This window comes from Pteropus medius, unplaced genomic scaffold (genome assembly GCF_902729225.1).
Source record: "Pteropus medius unplaced genomic scaffold, Ma_sr-lr_union100, whole genome shotgun sequence".
NCBI classification, from domain to species: Eukaryota; Metazoa; Chordata; class Mammalia; order Chiroptera; family Pteropodidae; genus Pteropus; species Pteropus medius.
The window spans coordinates 15,062,730-15,081,482 of NW_024342473.1; the positions used below are offsets into that span (position 1 = coordinate 15,062,730).

The 18,753-nt window shown below is 42.8% G+C and overlaps 1 protein-coding gene across 8 annotated transcripts in view; it reads right to left on the reverse strand.

The window, feature by feature from the left end:
- Nucleotides 1-18,753, reverse strand: part of TLN2 (talin 2) — a 386,133-nt gene that overhangs the window by 234,608 nt on the left and 132,772 nt on the right. Inside the window, exon 1 of one of the 8 annotated variants that reach the window (XM_039865412.1) lies at nt 15,000-15,054. The exons of the other annotated variants lie outside the window; for them this stretch is intronic. The gene's annotated coding sequence lies outside the window, so the exon portion shown is untranslated. Of the gene's footprint in view, nt 1-14,999; nt 15,055-18,753 lie in introns of those variants that run through there. 8 annotated transcript variants of the gene reach the window in all.

The window sequence follows — 18,753 nt, forward strand, 5'->3', positions numbered from 1 at the left end:
TTGGCCCCAGGAAGCAGAGATGGAAGTTCTGGGGTCCTCCTGGCCAATGGCATCACTTGCCAATATCAGAGTAGTCAGGTCAGACAGGGAATGTCCCACACAGAGCTCCAACCTGCTAGAATTGACCCTGAGAAGTTGTTGTATCATTTTTATTCTTGCTGCTCCCTTGATCTTGAATTTGAGGGCTACACTTCCATACTAGCACCTAGAGAACTGCTTCTACAGTAAAACAATCTAACTGAAGGACATGAGGAGTGAACGTGACTGCCTCAAGTGGTAAACCATCTGGTTTTCCTGGCCTATGGAAAACGCATCAACTGTAATGGAATATCCTAGGGCTGTAGCCAGGAGGAGTGGGCATCCTATTTATGAGACACGCTAATCTCCTGTGAATATGCATAATGGCTCATTCCTCCAGCCTTCAAAGCCTGGTTGCCTGGGTGCTGTGAGCCAACACATGACCACATAAAAGTGAGGGGAAGAAAGAATCAAGGAGCGCTGTGAAATTTTATCAGCCTCTGGGCAACCTAAAATAGATATCACAAATAAGAACATGGGGTCATTTGGGAAGATGGTTTGACTAATTAAGAACAAATTAGCTGCGCAGGTATACATAATGTGGAAATCAGAGACTCTTTTTTTTTTTTTTTAATAAGAACCTGTCATTACTTGACTCAGATTAGAGGCTATTGTAGCCCTCAAAGTTCATATTTCAAAGGTAATTTTGCTGCCCTAATATCTCTTACTACATGCAAACTGGTCTTCATAAATTGCCACCTGATATGCTTTCCAAAAGGCTAAATCCTTCTTCTCTCTCCTCATCCAGCCAATGGTTTTGGCATATTTCATTCAAAATCAAAACACCCCCTAAATGCAGTTCTTTTGTCATTGAAACTTCCTCCTCCTTGTAGAAAGTTTCAAAAATTAATTCTCCTTAGCCACATATCTCCTTTTTCCTGTCCCCGATCTGCATTCCAAATTCTCTCTTTTCCAAGCAGCCTCTCCTCCCTTGTGGTTCCCCCTACTCTTGCTGTTCTCTGACTTTTCATGGGTCTTTTCTCTGCAGAATTTGTTGACTCATCATAGTATGTTGTATTCCTTCTAATACTAGATCTGCAGGGTGCTAGGATAATGACCGATAAAGTATACTCAAGTGCCAAGCACAGAGCCTGGTGCTGGGTCATCCGAGGCCAATAGCATCCTGGTGCCCTTAACATTCCTGCTGAGTGAACATGGGCAACGGAGGTCCTCTGAGCCTCACTTCACTCCATAAAAGGCCGAGAGGACAATCTCCCTAAAAGGCCTATATAAGGACCACATAAGCATAAGGCCTGGGGTAAAACATGTCTGCAATAAATACTGGCTTTTTTCTCTTCCCCATATGTGATCTTTTGGCTCTCTAACTAGAACAAAATCTCCGTGAGAGCAAGATTAAGACTCGCATCTTTCCTGTATTCCTTCAAGGCACTTTTCACAGTAGGGAATACCCAAGAAACAGTTTTAAAATCATGTTTTCAAGTTAATGGCCAAGTTATCTCCAGGTGATGGAGTTTCAGAACTTTTCTTTTACAACTTCATGTACCATATAAATCCTAAAAATATTCTATTAAAAAGTTCAAATATATATTAGATTATAATGAACTCCAAAGCACTCATTCAGCATCAGCAGTTACAATTGTTGGCCAGTCTGATTTCATCCAGACCTCCCTCTTACTTCCTCCTCGGCCCTCACTAGAGATTATTTTGAAGCAAATACCAGGTATTACACTATTGCAATACAAATACTTTATAAAGCTACTATTTTTAGTCAGAAAAAGAATATAGCCGTTTTCACTTAGAAAAATACACTTCTATGCTTATTGAATTAAGTTACAGCCATATCCCTCTGTTTCCCATTGCACACAGGAGGACACAGCTGACCCAAGACTGACTTAGCAGGCTTAAGTTATGATTCCTGGAGACACAGGAGCTGGCTAGGTGGCTGTGTGCAGGATGCTGCCCTGCCCCAGACACCTGCTTCCGAAGAGGAAACCAGGACCTGAAGGCACTGATGCTGTCAGCTGCTCTGCTCAGGCACAACTAGGACTTTCTACTTCCCCGTTACGCTCTCTGTCATTCCCAGCACATGCATTGCTATCCAGATTAATTTAGCCTCTACTTGTTCTTTGTCAAAAAAAGAACAAATACATAACAAAAACTTCGCCAGGAACAAGTTTCCTCCCTTATATAACCCTTATATTAAAAAGAAAAAAATCCTTCCACCTCTGCAGGTGGCCAGAAGCCTTTGGGGAAGGGATGACTCCCCAGAGAGTCTACTGCTGGCCCCGCTAAGGTAACTGTGAAATCATTTAAAATTATTTTGGAACAAATCATAATTCAAACATAAAATTATTCAGGTAATTGTGCAAATTATCTACCTCACTGTGGACTTTGATTCTCTATATCTATACTACCCAATATTATAGCTAGTAGCCATGATAACTAGTGAGAATTTGAAATGTGGCTAATCCAAATTGAGATGGACAAGTGTAAAGTCCACAGGTTTTGAAGACTTAGTACAAAAATTAATAATTTTTAAATTCTGAAATGTTAACATTTTGGAGGTGCTGGGAGAAGTATATTAAAACTAATGTCATCTTTTTAAAATGTGACTACTAGAGAATTTAAAATTATATGTGTCCTATTATATTTCCAGCACAGTGCTTCTCTAGATTCTAATTCCTTTTCCCAGCAGCATAAATGTGTTTTGTGTTAACCCACCACCTAGACCTCCCTCTTACTTCCTCCTCAGCCCTCACTAGAGATTATTTTGAAGTTATTTGAGTACAACCCTGAAGCTAAAATTAATTCACTTGGACTTTTTTTGAATTATTTTGTGTACTTCACCTAACGGTTCCTGCCAATTCCATTAAGATTTAAATATTTAAGTATTCCAGTAAGACAATCACAACTATCTTGAGCGTAAAACATCACGTAATCACCAGATAAACCCCTTTAGACTGAGAGTCAAAACATTTAACTGCTGTGCTATTTAAAAAGCAATTCACTATCCATACATTTTTAATCTCGTAATCAGAATGATAAAATTTCTTCTGGCTGTTACAATGTTACATATTAGAATTTCACTCTATACAGCTGAGAAAATAGTCAAACCCACATTTCTGCTGCAAGGGACGGCAGGGCATTCTCCATAAACCAGGAGGAGAGCCATTCACCTGCCTCTATTCCTTTCCAAAGGATGAAATAATGAACATCTGATAAACTGAGGATTAAATACTTCTTTTTATGGAAAGTCAAATATTACATTTGACCTCGAAAGGTCAGTGGACTTTAAGGTGCCTCCCAGCTGTGTCTCCCTAATGGTCAACATGGATCAGAATAAGGTGGAATAATTTGGTTTAAAAAAAAAAAAAAAGAGAGAGAGAGACTCCATGGAAATTGATGAACTAACTAAAACCTCCATTATCAAGGCCAGTGCTACCCAAAGGGTGCCCTGCCCACAGCCAGTCTGTGACTGGTCTATAATAATACGAGTACAAAAATCGTGAGTGCACATTTGGAAACTTTAATGGCAATGTGGCATAATTTATAATGATTGAATTAAAAAGTTCTCATATCTTCTCTTTTTTTCAAATAATTCATTTTTATCGAATTTCACAGAAGTATGTTAGCCCAACAGATTAGAAATCAAAGAGCTAGTTCTTCCTTTCAGAAACACTACTCTAGACCAACTCACCAGATCTTCAATTTTCTGGTAATCTCACTCCATATTTGCAGGAGTTGGGGGCAGAAGGTAACAAAAAAGGAAAGGGAACTGCATCTTCACATTTTAGAAAGAAAAAAAGAACCACTTAGGAGAGGGTGAGTAAAACAGAACTGTTTCCATGACATAACTAGGATTAGGATCTATAACACTATAATATCTTTACATCTACTATGACAATACCACATTTCTTCAATTATAAACCACCATGGATTATAAACCACATTGTGATAAAATACAGTATTGATGGGTCCTGATTCCAGAAATATTCAAACATATACAAACTAAAGTTCATATGTGGAATAATTACATCTCGACTAAGCAAAAATGTCGTGTTCATTATACTCATACAGAAAAATAATCGTGTTTTTTAAAAGCCTTCTACCAAGTCGAGGTTAAAAGCTAAAGACTTCTAGATGGGTAAGGAACCCATTAGTAAGCACCAACCATGAAAAGTGTTCCGGGTACAGAAAAATGAAGAGGCAGCCCCTGACGAATCCATAAAACAGATAGGAAAACAGTATCCAAAATATCAAAGAGTGGAGAGTTGAGCAGGCTAAGAGTCAAATGACTCACATGGCAGTCACATTTCAGTTAGTCAGTTTCAAAATTTTTCTTAACCTTATGCCAGTCAATGGAGGGACTACTAAGAAGGCTATGTCCTTCCTGGTGCCCTGACCCTTGACCAAAGATTAAGGGCCTAGGTGAAGAGCCAGGCAGCTGCACCACCACCCGGCTCCCAGTAGTAACCAGCAGGTTCTGAGGCTGGACAGCCACCTCCCCTACAAGCCCATGTCCTTGTCTATGAAAAGGGCTAATAACACGTACCTCAGAACTTTGAGGAGGGTTGGTTCTGTTATAAGATTTGGGGATTTGAGCAAATCGTAGACTGAAGGGAAGGAGAAACAGTGACCCAGAGAAGGAGGGGGATTCCTGGAGAAAGGAGGTCTTGGGGAAAATTGGTGGGGGGAGATTCTTCCACCCAAGAGCTCTTCCCTCAGACTGGACGTTGGCAGAGAGAGGGGGAAGCTCGGTAAGTGGCACCTTGTTTTCTGTGTGAGATGGAAAGAAAAGTGAGTGCTGAGAAGGGGATGGAATAAGGGGACTGAGAGTGAGGTGAGTCTGCATGCTTCCCAGAGGAACCTGACCACATGTGTGCCAGGGGCCCTAAAAGGATGTCGCATGGGAAGAGGGCCAAGCCAAGGTAGTGGGTCACAATGTGTACGGGCACCAGTCCCTAAATGGTATCCCCAAAGGAGGCCATGCTTTCATTCTCAAAGGCATTGGGGAGCTTGGGTCCCTCAGAGGAGGTCAGGTAGGGAAGGAAGTAAAAGCACAGGAGCCCAACAAAGTGGGAGGACAAGAAAGTTTCGATAGGGAGGTTTTAGTGAGGTTGAAGAGCAGGTGAGGAGGGTGCAAATGAAGGGTTGCAATGAGCATGAATAGAAAATGTCAAGAGGGGCACAATTACTGGGGAAACCACACCTCATTCAGGGTGTGGTTACGAAAGCTGGAAGGCAAGGCTGTAATAGAGAGCCAAAGGTCAATTGTGGGGCTGGACTGTTAAGGGGTTCACCAGCAGGGGCGCTGCAGCTGCCAACCTTGAAGAGAGCCTAGGGAGCCGGGAGGCCCCGGTTCACTGTACCAGCTCTTCGGTGAAGCCAGGCATTGGCCAGGAGAGACAGCACATGGGTAGGGAGGAGCCACTGGGCCAGGACAGGGAGGGCGTGGCAGGAGGAGGTGATGGACACACAAGGAGGGCAGCTACGGGGTGGCTTCAGAGACTTAGGTGCCCACAGATCCCTCCTCCAGACCCCAGGGCCCCTGGGAGTTGGGGAGAAGGAACAGCTCCACAGGGAGGCTGGCCAGGGCAATGGAGACTAAGAAAAGGCAGCGGCCATGAAAACAGCCTGGAATGAAAACGTTGAGAGGCAGTATTCTGGGATAGTTTTGTCACTGATAGAATGCTTAGCTATTAGTTACTACATTTTCATGTACTTCCAGACCTCTGGCTGGTACCACAGATACTGGCACAGGAAAGATGGCAAGAGAGTAGATTAAAATGGCATTAAGGGGGACGGAGGATAAAAGACTGACGACAGCCCACTTAAGGCAGGTATGTGGGGTGAAAGTGCCAGGTAATTCAAGGCACCTGCCAGCTGAGTATTTTCCCTTGAGAAAATGACCGTGTCCTTTATCAAGCAAAAGAACTTGGAAGGAAGAACATAACTTACAACATTAGAGGAAAAGCAGGTACCTATTATGTTCCTACACATATCAACATGTTAGACACAAAAAGAATGAAAGATGGTCTCCAGTATCTGTCTTGCCCTTGAGCATTGGGAATAAACAAAGAGGAGTTTACAGTAGACTTAGAGACTTAAGAGACACATCCACCAAATACAATGGATCTTAAGGCATTTTTAGGTGTAATAGTGGTTCATTTATTTTTAGGGATGATAATAATTATGTTTTAAAAAGAGCTCCAGACTTTCAGAGTTGCATACTAAAAAATATACAGATGAAATGTGATATTGATGATTTATTTCAAAATAAGTGGAGAAGAAGGGGTTCTTGATGAAACCAAATGTGTCATGTATTAATAATCACTGAAGCTGGGTGATAGGTATGTGTTCATACTGTTCTTTCTACATCTGCAGATGTTTGCATTTTCCAATTAAAGACCAAAAACAAAAAGGGAAGCCACACATGAAGGTAGTAATGTACAAAGTTTTTAACCTAATTGTGTTAGTATGATGACATTACTACAATAAACTCAAAACTCCGAAACTGTTTAAATGATGAAAAAGTAGATTGACAGCTCCATAGGGATAGAGTCTTTTAGGTTTTCTAACAAAGCAATAGTAGCTGGCTGTAGGTACATAAAGTCACACTTGAGAAGGTCCAGGAACTACAACTGCCCAAACAGCATGTCACCTTGACACTGAAGGTCAGCACCTTCCCTCTGATTACATGAAGTTTGACTGATTCACAGGCATGATAAGCAATAGACTCTTGTCATGTTTTGCTGCCCAGTTGAGGGACAAAACAATAGAAAGGTGCCAGGTGTCAGGCTCATCTCCAGAGGAACCTCAGTGTGACTGGCACGCCCATTTTAAAACCACCAGAGGAATGGTAATAAGCCAGGGGAAAAAAAATAGCTAATACCTGCTCTGAAAGTTAACAGCCCATGTTGATTTGGTAATCACCGACCTCTCTCACTTTCGAGAGATCCACACAGCGAACATGTTGAGCACAGCTGAGTCAGATGGTAAATTTCAAGGAGTAGGAGCCAAGAAAACCAAGGTTAAGAGACTCAACTACCACTCCTCCCTTCACACACACTGCCAGCAGCAGCCATACCACTCACACACACACACACCACACACACACCCCCACCATCACCACCACCCCATCTCCAATTACCAAAAAAGCCAAGGTTAAGAGACTCAACTATCCTCTCCACACACACACACACACACACACACCCATCACCACCACCCCCATCCCCAATCACCAAACTCAGACCACTTGGGAGAGGATTGTCTTAAGCCAGTGATCCTCAGCCAGCGGTGATTTTATCCCCAGGGGACATTTGGCCTTGTTTGGAGATATTTTTGGTTGCCACAACTAGGGAAGGCTGCTACTAGCAACGATAGTTAAAGGTCAAGGACACCACTTGACATCCTCCAACATACAGGGTAACCCCCACAACAAAGAATTATCTGGCCTAAATGTCAATAGGCTAATGTCCAGAAGCCCTGGTTTAAGCCAGTCAAATTAAGTGCTAAGGGGATCTTCAAATTTGTTCACAGGGGGACAGAGGTGGGGGCGGGTGGAGAGAAAGAGAGGGAGAATTGACACTGTCTTTTAAAAGTGCTTTATTTGTATATTTCTACCAATATTCTCAAACCAGATGTGGTATTCGATGCCATACCCTACAGTGTAGCTATTTTGCCCACTAACATAAGAGGGACCAGACACTTGAGAGACTGTAACTGCCAAGACTAATATTTGCTTTATTCTAACGGCCATGTTTACCCAAGATTATTCTGCTCCTGGTGGGCTGGAAACCAATTGGCTGTTGACACACTTGGAATAGAGCCAAGGAATAGTCTGGCACCCTTTCCCATGGGTGGTAAAGGGGGAATGCGGTCCAAGACCAATCTCTAAAAACCACGTAAGCTATTTGATGGAAGCACTCTGAAAACAAGTTCATATCAACAAGGCAGTCCTGTTAACAGTTTCAACAGCACTGAAGTCTTAAGAGAAAAGAGAAGGGCAGTGGTGTGAGGAAAAGCACATGGAGGGGGAAGGTAAGAAGGAAGAGAGAACAATTATCATAAAAAAAATTCGACGGTGCTTTGTTTGACCTGAAGAAGGGAAAACAAACTCACAAGTAATTATTGCTCCATCAACTGTAGTTTTAAAGCCAGGAGAAACTATCTTTAGCTTGATTATTAACCCTGAAATATAACACACAATGACCTCTACTGATAACCAATAATAGCTTCTCATTTGAATTCTATTGTTATATTCATGTATGTGGAGTGTTTACATAATAATTCTGGTAACTGAAATTCAGCTGCACCTATTCTGCACGATCACAAAATTTCTCTGTGTGCCACAGAACTTGTTTTTCACAGCCATTCCCCTTTACCACAAAAATTCAACTCTAGCTATAATTACTACCACCAAGTTCACCTGTTTACATTAAGGCACAAAGATTTCTGACCACAGACTCGACCAACCTCACATGTGAACTGTAAATGCTATCCCTTCAGGAAAGCCTGGGCACCAAGGGTGACTAAAATGGCACACTATTGTCCTGGTAATCCCAGACACCAAATGCTCGGCTAATGGCCTGCCTGTGGTGGAAACGTTCTCAGTCTCCCATCTTCTAGAAAGGAACTGAGGTGTGAGACCCAGAAGGTCAGGCCACAGATGGTTGCCCCAAGTGTCAATGACATTGGGGTACGAAGGGCAGTGTCAGAGCAGACAGTACTTCATGAGGATACAAACCTCATCTCTGGCCTGTAGAGGTTGAACAGTGGCCCCTCAAAAGATATGCCCACGTCTTAATCCCTGGAACCTGTGAATGTGACCTGATTTGGCAAAAATTATTATTACATTTTACATCTGGATATTGAGGATATTGAGATAAGATCATCCTGGATTATATGGTGAGCCCTACCCAAAACCAATGAGAAATGTCCTTCTAAGAGCCTTAAGAGACCACATGAAGACAAAGATATCTGTTTGTAGTGAAGTAGCCAAAGGCAAGGAATGCTTGGAGCCACCAGAAGTTGACAGAGGTCAGAAACGAGACCCCCCCTAGAGCCTTCAGAGGGAGCATGGCTCTTCCAATACCATGATATTGGGTGATATTTCTGTTATAAATGAAGGGTAACAAAATATGCCACTTTGGTATAATGATTTTGGTCTATAGGCAAGTGAAGAACAGCAAATGCAGGGAGAGGCTTTCTCTGAACTCCCCTTATCAACCCAAAGATAAATCCTCCAAAAGGAACTCAATTGTATAAACCACCTTCCCAGGAGTTTTATCAACCAGGGAAGATTGACTCATCTCCGGAGAGACTAGAAATCACCACCACACCCAGACAAACTTTTTCATAAACTATCAAATCTCCCATCTCTTCTATCAAAGGGCCCTAAAAACTCCCTCATTCTTCTGTAAGAGGCCTACGATCCTCCTCCCTTTTCCCTACTAGGATGGTATTTAAGCCTTAATTATAAAGCTACTTTAGAGTAGCTTCTTTCTGGGCTATCTCCCATGTACACATGAGATATACATGTTAATAAACTTCTTTTTCTCTTGTTGATCTTTTATTACAAGAGGTCTCACTAAGAACTCAGAAGGGTAGAGGGGAAAATTGTTTTTCCTCCCCCTACACAAGCCACCCAGTTTGTAGTAATTTGTTAAGACCACCCTAGGAAACCACTACATGGTCTAACACTGGGCCTGTCCAGCCTCAGTATCCCAGAACAGCCAGGGCGGGGTTCACCTGGGCATCTTTCAGGTGCTCCTTCCCATGGCCCCTGAAGAGCTCAAGAGAGAGAGTGAGGCTGGGAGACATCTCTCCAGCCGTGAACGAATAGGCCTTGGATGTCTTCCAAAGGACTGGCATGGTCAAGAGAGAAAGTCTTTTTTTTTTTTTTTAAGTCTCAACTTCAAAAACTTTATTTTTGTCTCATCCATCAAGGGCACAGGATACCTTCATCAGCTCTGCCACAGGGCAGAGCACCACCCGAAAAAACCCATCCTTCCCAAATGGTCTTTGAGAAAAAACCCAACATAAGCAGCTGCCATCATCAACCAACCTTGCCGAAATTTACTCAGCACTTTCCAGGGGCCACACTGCTTTTAACATTGCAGCAACTAATTCTGAGTTTTGATTCCATCATTCTCCGCTTTTTAAAAAAATTGCCACCTTTTACATATACGTGCCTAAAAATATCTTGTAGTGTTACATCCAAAAAGAGATTGCCAGTGTTGGTATGCCTGAAGAAACTGAAGCAGAGAGAGCTTAAGTCACTTGCCCCAGATCACTCAGCCAGTTGTCAGACAAGCCAGAATGATGATGGAGAGCCGAGTCCAGAGCCTGTCTTCAGCCTTGTGCCCACACTCTACTCTGAGCTGGCAGGTCTGTCCCCTCCTCTCCAGCATGCTCTCTGCCAGGCAGCCATGCCTCAGCCCTACTGCGACAAGGCCCTGTTCCTTGCCCGTGCCTCAGCCGCTGCCCAGCCCCCTTTTCCTTGACCTCCTTACTTTATGGAGTTTAACAATAATTAGGTATATAAAAATGCTAGTGCCTCAAATCAGGGGCTCAGAGAACTCAGTTCAACAGGGTACAGTGACAAGTAAGCAAACAGTTACATTGTAGAACTATAGAGAACAAGAGAAGAAATTCCACAGGTCCTAAACCAACCATCTCATCCTCGGTTAACAGTCCCCCATAAAGGCAAGCATCTCACATTTAAGCAAGGACCTGTCATTCTTTATCAGAAGTGCCACCACCTTAGAGGAGGCATTATCTTATTGCTAACCACTCTGACTCCAACCTCCTTCTGATCAAAACCACCCTCCCCTGTGGTTCCAGGAGTATGTAGGTCACACAAAGGTTTAGAAACCTTTTCAATCAGTGCTCTTTTAGGGAAGTGCTTTGACACTGTGTTTCAAACATCTTTAAAACCAAACATCTTTAAACCCATCCCTTGAACCACTAATCACAATGAACTATCATCAGGAAATAATCTTAGATGCAGAAATGTCTTCATATATAAGTATGCAAAATATTCATTCTTTATGCTAATAAAAACTTGGACACAACTCTTGATCCAAATGGAGCTGATTAAGCTAACTGTTTCATTCTCTTGATTGGTTATTACATGACCATAAAAATACTATTAATGAGAACTTGAGAAAATGCTTACTTAGTCTACAGTAAGTGGAAAAAACGGAAAGCAAAATTGTATTTATAGCATGATCACAATCATGTCAACTCAAGAAATAAACTAACCAGCCAATGCTATGGGGGTAAATTCTGTTAGGAAGTTAGTTAAAACACAAATTTTCCTCAGTAGTAGAGCTATGGGTGTATTTCTCTTTTTTTAAGTTATCTATTTTTTACAGTGAATATGTATTACAATTAGAGGGAAAATAAACTTCACATAAAAAAAAAAAATCAAGACCTCCATGGCTACCCACTGCTTTTTAGAATGACCCTTAGGACCCTTCACAAACATGCACTTAACTTCCCCTCCACCCCATGCACCCTACCTTGTGGCCACATTGAATTCCTCCATATTCTCAGCATCTGCCTTACATCCTCCACCTCAGTGCTTTTATATACACCACTGAGTGCTTCCCTTGTCTCTCCCACTGGGATGTAGGCACAAAGAGGGCATGGAATTGTATTGGTTCTGGTCGCTCCTGTAACCCCAGTGCCTAGCAAAGTCTCTAGCACATCGTACGGACTCAGGAGGTGTTGGTAAAAGGAATAGAGAAGCACTGAAGATCTGCTCATAGGTAGCCTCCTCCTCAACATTTTCTCTAGACGCCAGCATCTCTTGGCTCTGTATTCCCACGGGCAGTTACCTGTTCACACTCGTTTTCACAGAACATGACACATACTTAGTCTAATAGAACACTTGCCACGTTATATTTCAGTTATTTCTTTACCACATGGGCAGCAGCCACGTCAGATAAACAATGAACACTTATGCCTCAGAGTTTACATATGCTATCTCACTGTTCCTCACAATAACTATAGAGGGTAGCTATTATCTTCGTCCTCATTTTACAGATGCAGAAACTGAGGCTTAAAAAGGTCAAGTAACACGCTCCTTCCCACAGCCAGTATAGCAGCCACTGTTTGACTCCTCAACCCAGGCCTTGACAATGCTATGGGTGGGTACAAAAGCCAGTTCCTGGCTATCCTCTGTGGTGAACTTCCTGTGGGCAGGAAATACGTTTTGCCACTCTGAAAGCTAGCCAGCACTTGCTGATTTGAACCACAGGAGAATGGCATTACTGTGGACCACACCGACTCGTCACTTGAGATAACCCTAGACCCACACAGTTGGAAGTTTAAAGGGTCTGTTTAGCAAAGCAAGGGTAATAAAAGTAGGCTCAAGTTCATTCAGCTTAAGGAATGGCTATGTGAGGAATTTAAGGGTGCAGACAGTTGCCCCTCAAGCAATCCAGAAGCACTTAATTATGAAGTGGTATGTTAATTGTTGCTCTTAAATATCCATTAGCATAGATCCCCTAAAACCCTCTACTGGGCAACAATGCTTAAATTTATGTCACAGATCCTCTTTCAAAAAGCTCTTTTAGGCATATCTGTCAGCCTGGTACAATTTATTATGTATGCACACTAATATTTTTAAATTTTCCCTACATTGCTCTGTTAGGTGACTTTCCATTATTCCAAACTAATCAAATTTTTTTTTTGCATCAAAAGAATATTGTAAATGCTTCTCAAAATAATAATTATGAACTTTATTCCCCTTCAGAAATCAAGAGAAGTCAAGTCAAGGAAAAGTTTGTGCCCCAAGTATTAGCTGTGACATCCTGCAGCATGCAGACCTGCAGTGTCTTAAGACTTATTAACAGCTTGTCTGGGATTGCTGCTGGTGAATCTCTAGCAAGCAGACACACACAAATTAGCAGCTCCTACATGCACCTCTTCTCCTTGGGGCTAATTGCCCACAGGACAAGGAGATATTTATAAGCATTTCTGAGAACATGAGTGTCGGAGGGGGGATGCAGTATCTTACTTAGCATGAGAAAATTAATGCACTCAGGAGAAACACAAAAGTGTAGTTCATAAGAATTTTTATAAGGTATATAATTTCAGAGGAGACTAACCTTAGCATAATTTTCTGTAGTGGTTGCATAACTTCTTTATCCATGTCTCAAATCTTCCTAGTTTGCAGATTGAAAGGAGCACTGCCAGTACCCCGGGAATGGGCCAGCTCAGACTGTGATGTTGATTGTTCTTCCTGTTATCTGTGAGACCAGCCTCTCAGCCCCACCAGGAAACCAGAAACCTGGGCTGCCTGACTCCTAATAGCATATGACTTTCATCAAATCTGTAGGAATCTGCCTTATCCTGGGAAGAGCCCACCAAAAGCCCCTATAAGTCTGAGCCAATGTCTCACCTCTTATAAGCCATGTGCATAGTGTCTGAGTCTCCATTCCTCATCCGTAAAAGAGGACATGTACCATCACTGAAGACATGCAAACTTATATCAAAAATAAAATAAAATGTCCCTTATGCACTAATTTATCAGCTCAGCGAGTTGGGATTGCACACCTGGCACTGGGCTAGGTGCCGGGAAATACAGAAAGGAGTAAGGCCAGGCCTCTGCCATGGAACCATCCCCAATCCAATTCAGTGTGAGGAGAGACCCGCAAACGAACGACGATAAAATGGGATGCACATTGCGGAGGGGACGTCATCGAAAGTGTTCTAGGGTGACACTGGTGGAGAAACCTGAAAGAATCACAGAAAGCGTCCCACAAAAAGTCATGTAGAGCTGACTGTGGAAGGACAAGTCACTGTGCTTGACATGGGAGGAAGATAAAGGCAGTTGTGTACATTGTGGAAGAAGCGGCATGAAAAGGAACGATATTTTAACGGAATGTGAGCTTTTCAGGAAGGCTGGAAGGGGCAGGAGAGAGCAGAGGGAGGCACAGTCAAAGAAGCAAGTATGAAGCGGTCACGGCCACCAGTGTCATTTCCTCCTCACTATTCCGCTGTAATCATAACAAACCCCAAGTGAACAGTGAGGGCCACGACCCGGACACCAAGAGTCAGTCTCAGCGGCCTCTTGCCCCAGTTAGTGTGCTCCTGGCATTTCAAAGTTAAACATGAAATACAGCAGCAAGAGACATGGATAAGAAAAAAAAAAAATGTTTAAGATAATAGACAAAAGTATAATAGAAACATATTTATCTGATATGGGGCATAAATTGGCTCTAGAGAAAAAAAAATTAGAACATATAATTTGTTTAAGAGAATTTCCCCCAAACCATCCAGGTGTACCTATTATGTGCCATATACTGGAAATCTGAAGGTAAGTGAGACAGTCCTTGGCCTCAAGAGGCTTATAAATTAAAGAAGCAAAGCCATCATTTAACAGCAGGTGGTAAGAGCTAAAAAGGTGAACACAGTACTTTGTGGCATCTAATAGAGACTGGAGGTAAGACAGGAGGGATGACTAGCAGGTGCTTTCTCAAGGGAGAAGATGTTTAATTCTGAAGACTGAGAAGAAAGGAGAGAAAAGGGGAAAGGGTGTGGGGGAATATCGCAAGAGGAAGCAATAAGGACAGAGTTCCTGAGAAGGACAGAGTTCCTGAGAAGGGCAGGAACCTGGCACATTAGGAAAGTCTCAAGCATCTCAGAAAGGCCAAACCTAGGGGGTCGGGAATATTCTGGACAGAAATGAGGCAGGAGTGGTGATCTGAAGACTGAGAACAGCAGTAAGCCACTTGGCATGGTCACAGAGAATGATGCCTTTTATAAGAAGAGAAACTTTAAACGTTTTCTTCTCCCCCACATAAAGTGGCGGGTTCATTAGTGCTTAGAAATGGCCATTGTTACTGGAATGTCAGAACGCTGCAAGCATTTTCTGTTGAGTAATGCAGGAGGGTGGAGAATTTAGCCACAGGGCTCCCTAACGGACTTTAACATTAAGGTAAACTCACCTGTGAAATGGTCCCATGGCAGAGACCCTAATTACTCCGCACAAGGCTCTCAGCTCCTCTGGAGAAAGCATTAACTGTTAAAGAGAGAGCTTGAGGAAACTCTGACACACCCACTGAGGAGGGGCCTCGTTGGGGTGTGTTACATTCCTTTGAAAACCGGGCCCCTGCTCTAATTTGTGTAATCAGCCCAGAGATTGGACCGAAGAACTCTGCTTCCCATTTATTACAATATCACACTCCTGCCCAGGAAACCCCACCCAAGCTTTTGTTTGGAATTCTCTTCCTTGATTAGGTGTAAGCCCTATTATTCCCACCACTCCAAAATAACACATGGGTCTGATGAAGCTGCAAAGCACTGCACAGTCAGAAGCTCTGAGAATGAGACTAGCTAGTTCTTCTCTCGTTTTAGAATGATTTCTTTTTAATTTCCTACTCTGTAGAGGAAGACTGGCAAGCAGGAACATTCTGTACACATGGAAAGGCAAATGGGAAGAGCCATGCAAGCCAGCGGGACACTCCCCAGACTGTGCATACAGCCCTTCACTGCCTGCTGGCCCTGATCCCTTGCTCTGCACTCAGCTAGCGGGAAGGGGTGAAGAAAGCCTCAAAGCCCCATCTTCGCACTGAATCTACACAAACGCTGCTGTCAGACTCTCTGCCTCCTAACAAGAAAGGCAATGCTGCACTGAGATGCTATCTGGCTGCCTTCTTTACGTAATTCAGCTTGGAATCAGCTCCGATTCAAACCCAAAGAAGGGCTGAGGAGCAGGGCAGAGGTCATCATCCAGAGGTTTGGAAAACTGACACTCCAGATGGTTGATAATTCTTACATCCAAAGACAGAGGTTACAGGAAAATTTCATTTCAAAACAGTGAAATTAGAATTGGGAAAAAGGATGAATCACTTCATAAGTTAGCAAATACTAGAGGCGATATAAGAGAATGTATGTATCATGGTTTGTCCAGCCTGAAGGGGCCACCTCAGGTCCCAGAAACCTGCCTTACCTCCACCAAAGCTGTACAGGCAGGAGTGGACCTCATACCCTGAGGCAGCGAATCCTTTATCAGGCCAGGGTCCTAAGGCTTACGTGGCCTGGCTCAAACAGACCAATTCTGGCCAAGGGGATTCTCCCCAGTAACTCTAAGCCATTCTATTTGGTAGAACTCTACTGGGAGGTTGCACATTTGGAAGTTAGAAAGACTGGGGCTAGGGCAGTCTACAGAAGGCTACAGCAAACTGGTAAGTAATCATGACCTTGCAAATTCATCTGCATAACGAGAATATAAAGGACAGCCCAAGACAGGACTCAGGATGCAGGAGCCCAGGAAAGCTCCTTGAGTATCTCAGTCCAGTTCTTGTGGGCCCTAGGGGCCCTTCATTTCCCATTCCGTGATATCTTCAAAGGGACACACACCTTTGCTGTTTACCAAACTGGTGTGAGCGGGTTTCGATCACAATCAAAGACCCTTGCCTGAATTAGCACCAAATATTTGTGCTGTGACAATAATGCTATCTCAGAGCTGGTATGGCGGACAGAACTCCATACTAGATAATTGCAGAATATGGTGGCATGGCCGCAAGAAAGTGCTAGTGATATAATACACATGGCCTGGCTAAAGAATGAAGAGAGCACAGCCCACTTTGGGCTGGATTTGCCAGAGCGAACTCCTTAGAAGAGAAAGGACTACAATTTGCCCATGAAGCATAAGAAGGGTGTAGGTGAGCACTGAGGGCAACGTTGATAATCCATCCACAAAATCGGGCTTCATTACCACAATTCCTCTGGGCTCAGGCCACATCTGCTGGCCTTGGTTACTTAAGACTGTAGCCCACGCGGATCTGGGAGAGGTTATGCTGGCAAATTCTCCCATGTCAATTTTTGGTAATCCTAGTAAAATATAGCAATCTCCAGGGGCAGCTTAGAACTTTAGCTTGCCTTCCTACACAAAAACCAGAGGCAAGTCAGGAGACCTCCAGCCTCTAAGCCTCTGCCTGCCTTCTTGTTCACGTCATTAGCAGAAGGGGAAGGGGAGGCTCATTCACAGAGGTCAGAGTGGAATTAGGAACTATATACATTCAGAACTTGTGTGATAGGAGTTCAGAAATGAGGGTAGGAGAGAGGGAAAACAAAATAACGACACAGGCAGGTCCTTAAGAAGCTTACCATTTTTCAGAGGAAACATGACATGTGCATGAGTGACCCAACTGCACTCTCATACATACCCTAACCACTATAAGGTCTTCATAGCATGGATGAAGAAATCATTTCTCAATCCTGTATGCAAGGAAATTTTCCTTGAGAAATGCTATTTAGAATATAAGATGTGCATAGTTATATAGGCTCAAGAGTACTATACAAACCTGATTTAAATTAGTAAGATGAATTACAATGATGGCTTTCAAAGCGGCAAAGTGTTGTCTTCAAATGTTTCTTGGAAGCCCGATAAGCAATGTAGGTCCCTAAAAGCAGAGTTGCTCTGGTTGAAACGGGGCAACAAGACCTGGAGCCCCATAGTTGTAGGCCCATAGGGGCCACCATAGAACACACAGGGCTCCAAGAATCGCTGTGGGAAAACCTTTCCTTAAAGGTATTGGGGGCTATGGCTTTCAGGTGTACTTGGTGATTTGAAATTTACCTAATGAAAGTGTTCCCAGATAGACTCTACTAAAAAGAAAGGATGATTGTTTACAAGGGCTGAAGTTACATTTTGAGCCTTTGGCTTTATCTCTGCCAGCCCACCCTTTGACAACCCAGACACAAACTAGATCCAGATCTCCCAACCATGAGAGAGTATAGGAGTCTGTGCTATCACAGCGCATATCTTGTGTGCCATTCTCCTCTTCTTTTACATCTGGTTCCTGATATCTCTAAATTGACTTCTCTCAAGCAGCCCCCAATCCTTTTGGATCAGAAAATTAGTAAGGATTTTCTGAGTTCCTACCTTACCAATTATTCTCAGGGCACATTTAGAATGCGGTTCCATCTGCCTCTGGAAAACATGACCCCCAAGACTCTACCCTAGCCTGGGTCACTGTCACTAGCCAGCACCCCTCTATTCCGCCAATACTCTCTTTCAGAAAAATCAGACACATGGTTAGGTTCATGTAAGCCAGCCTTGCCTAAAGTGTTTGCAGAGGTCTTGTGGTCCAGGAAGTTCTCAGATGCTTCAACAAGCTCCTATACATCATGAATTCTTTCAAGAAAAACCAAATAGAACCTTAAAGAATCAGGAACATTCTTCTGTGTATGTGTGTGTAGCACATCCCACTTCACTGCCAAGTCCTTTGGGAAATAATCAGTGACAAACATTTTCTGATTATAGTTAATTTGATACTTTCTTATAAATAACAAATGTCTTTATAAATACTTTTTCATAAAAAGTAAGTCAAATATACGGAAATGAACAAAAAAAATGATAAATTACAAGTAACATCCTAGGAAGATGACAAGGATGCCTGCTATACTACTCAACATTTTACTTCACCCTCTGTAAAAATATAAATGGAACTACTTTAAAATGGAGTCAGAGCTGCCATCCCAGAGGAACTGCCTTGCATATCTTATGCCCTAAACCTCTGGAATGTTAAATGGGGTAAATTAACCTTTGGACTGGGCCTAAAGCAACATAAGGTCTGAAAGAAATGTTTGCAAAGATAAGAAAGTAGATATTATGACAATGGGGGAGTGATCACTGATGATTAAAAACATTCTTTAGAATTAACATCACTGTTAGCTCATCTGCACCTTAGGAAA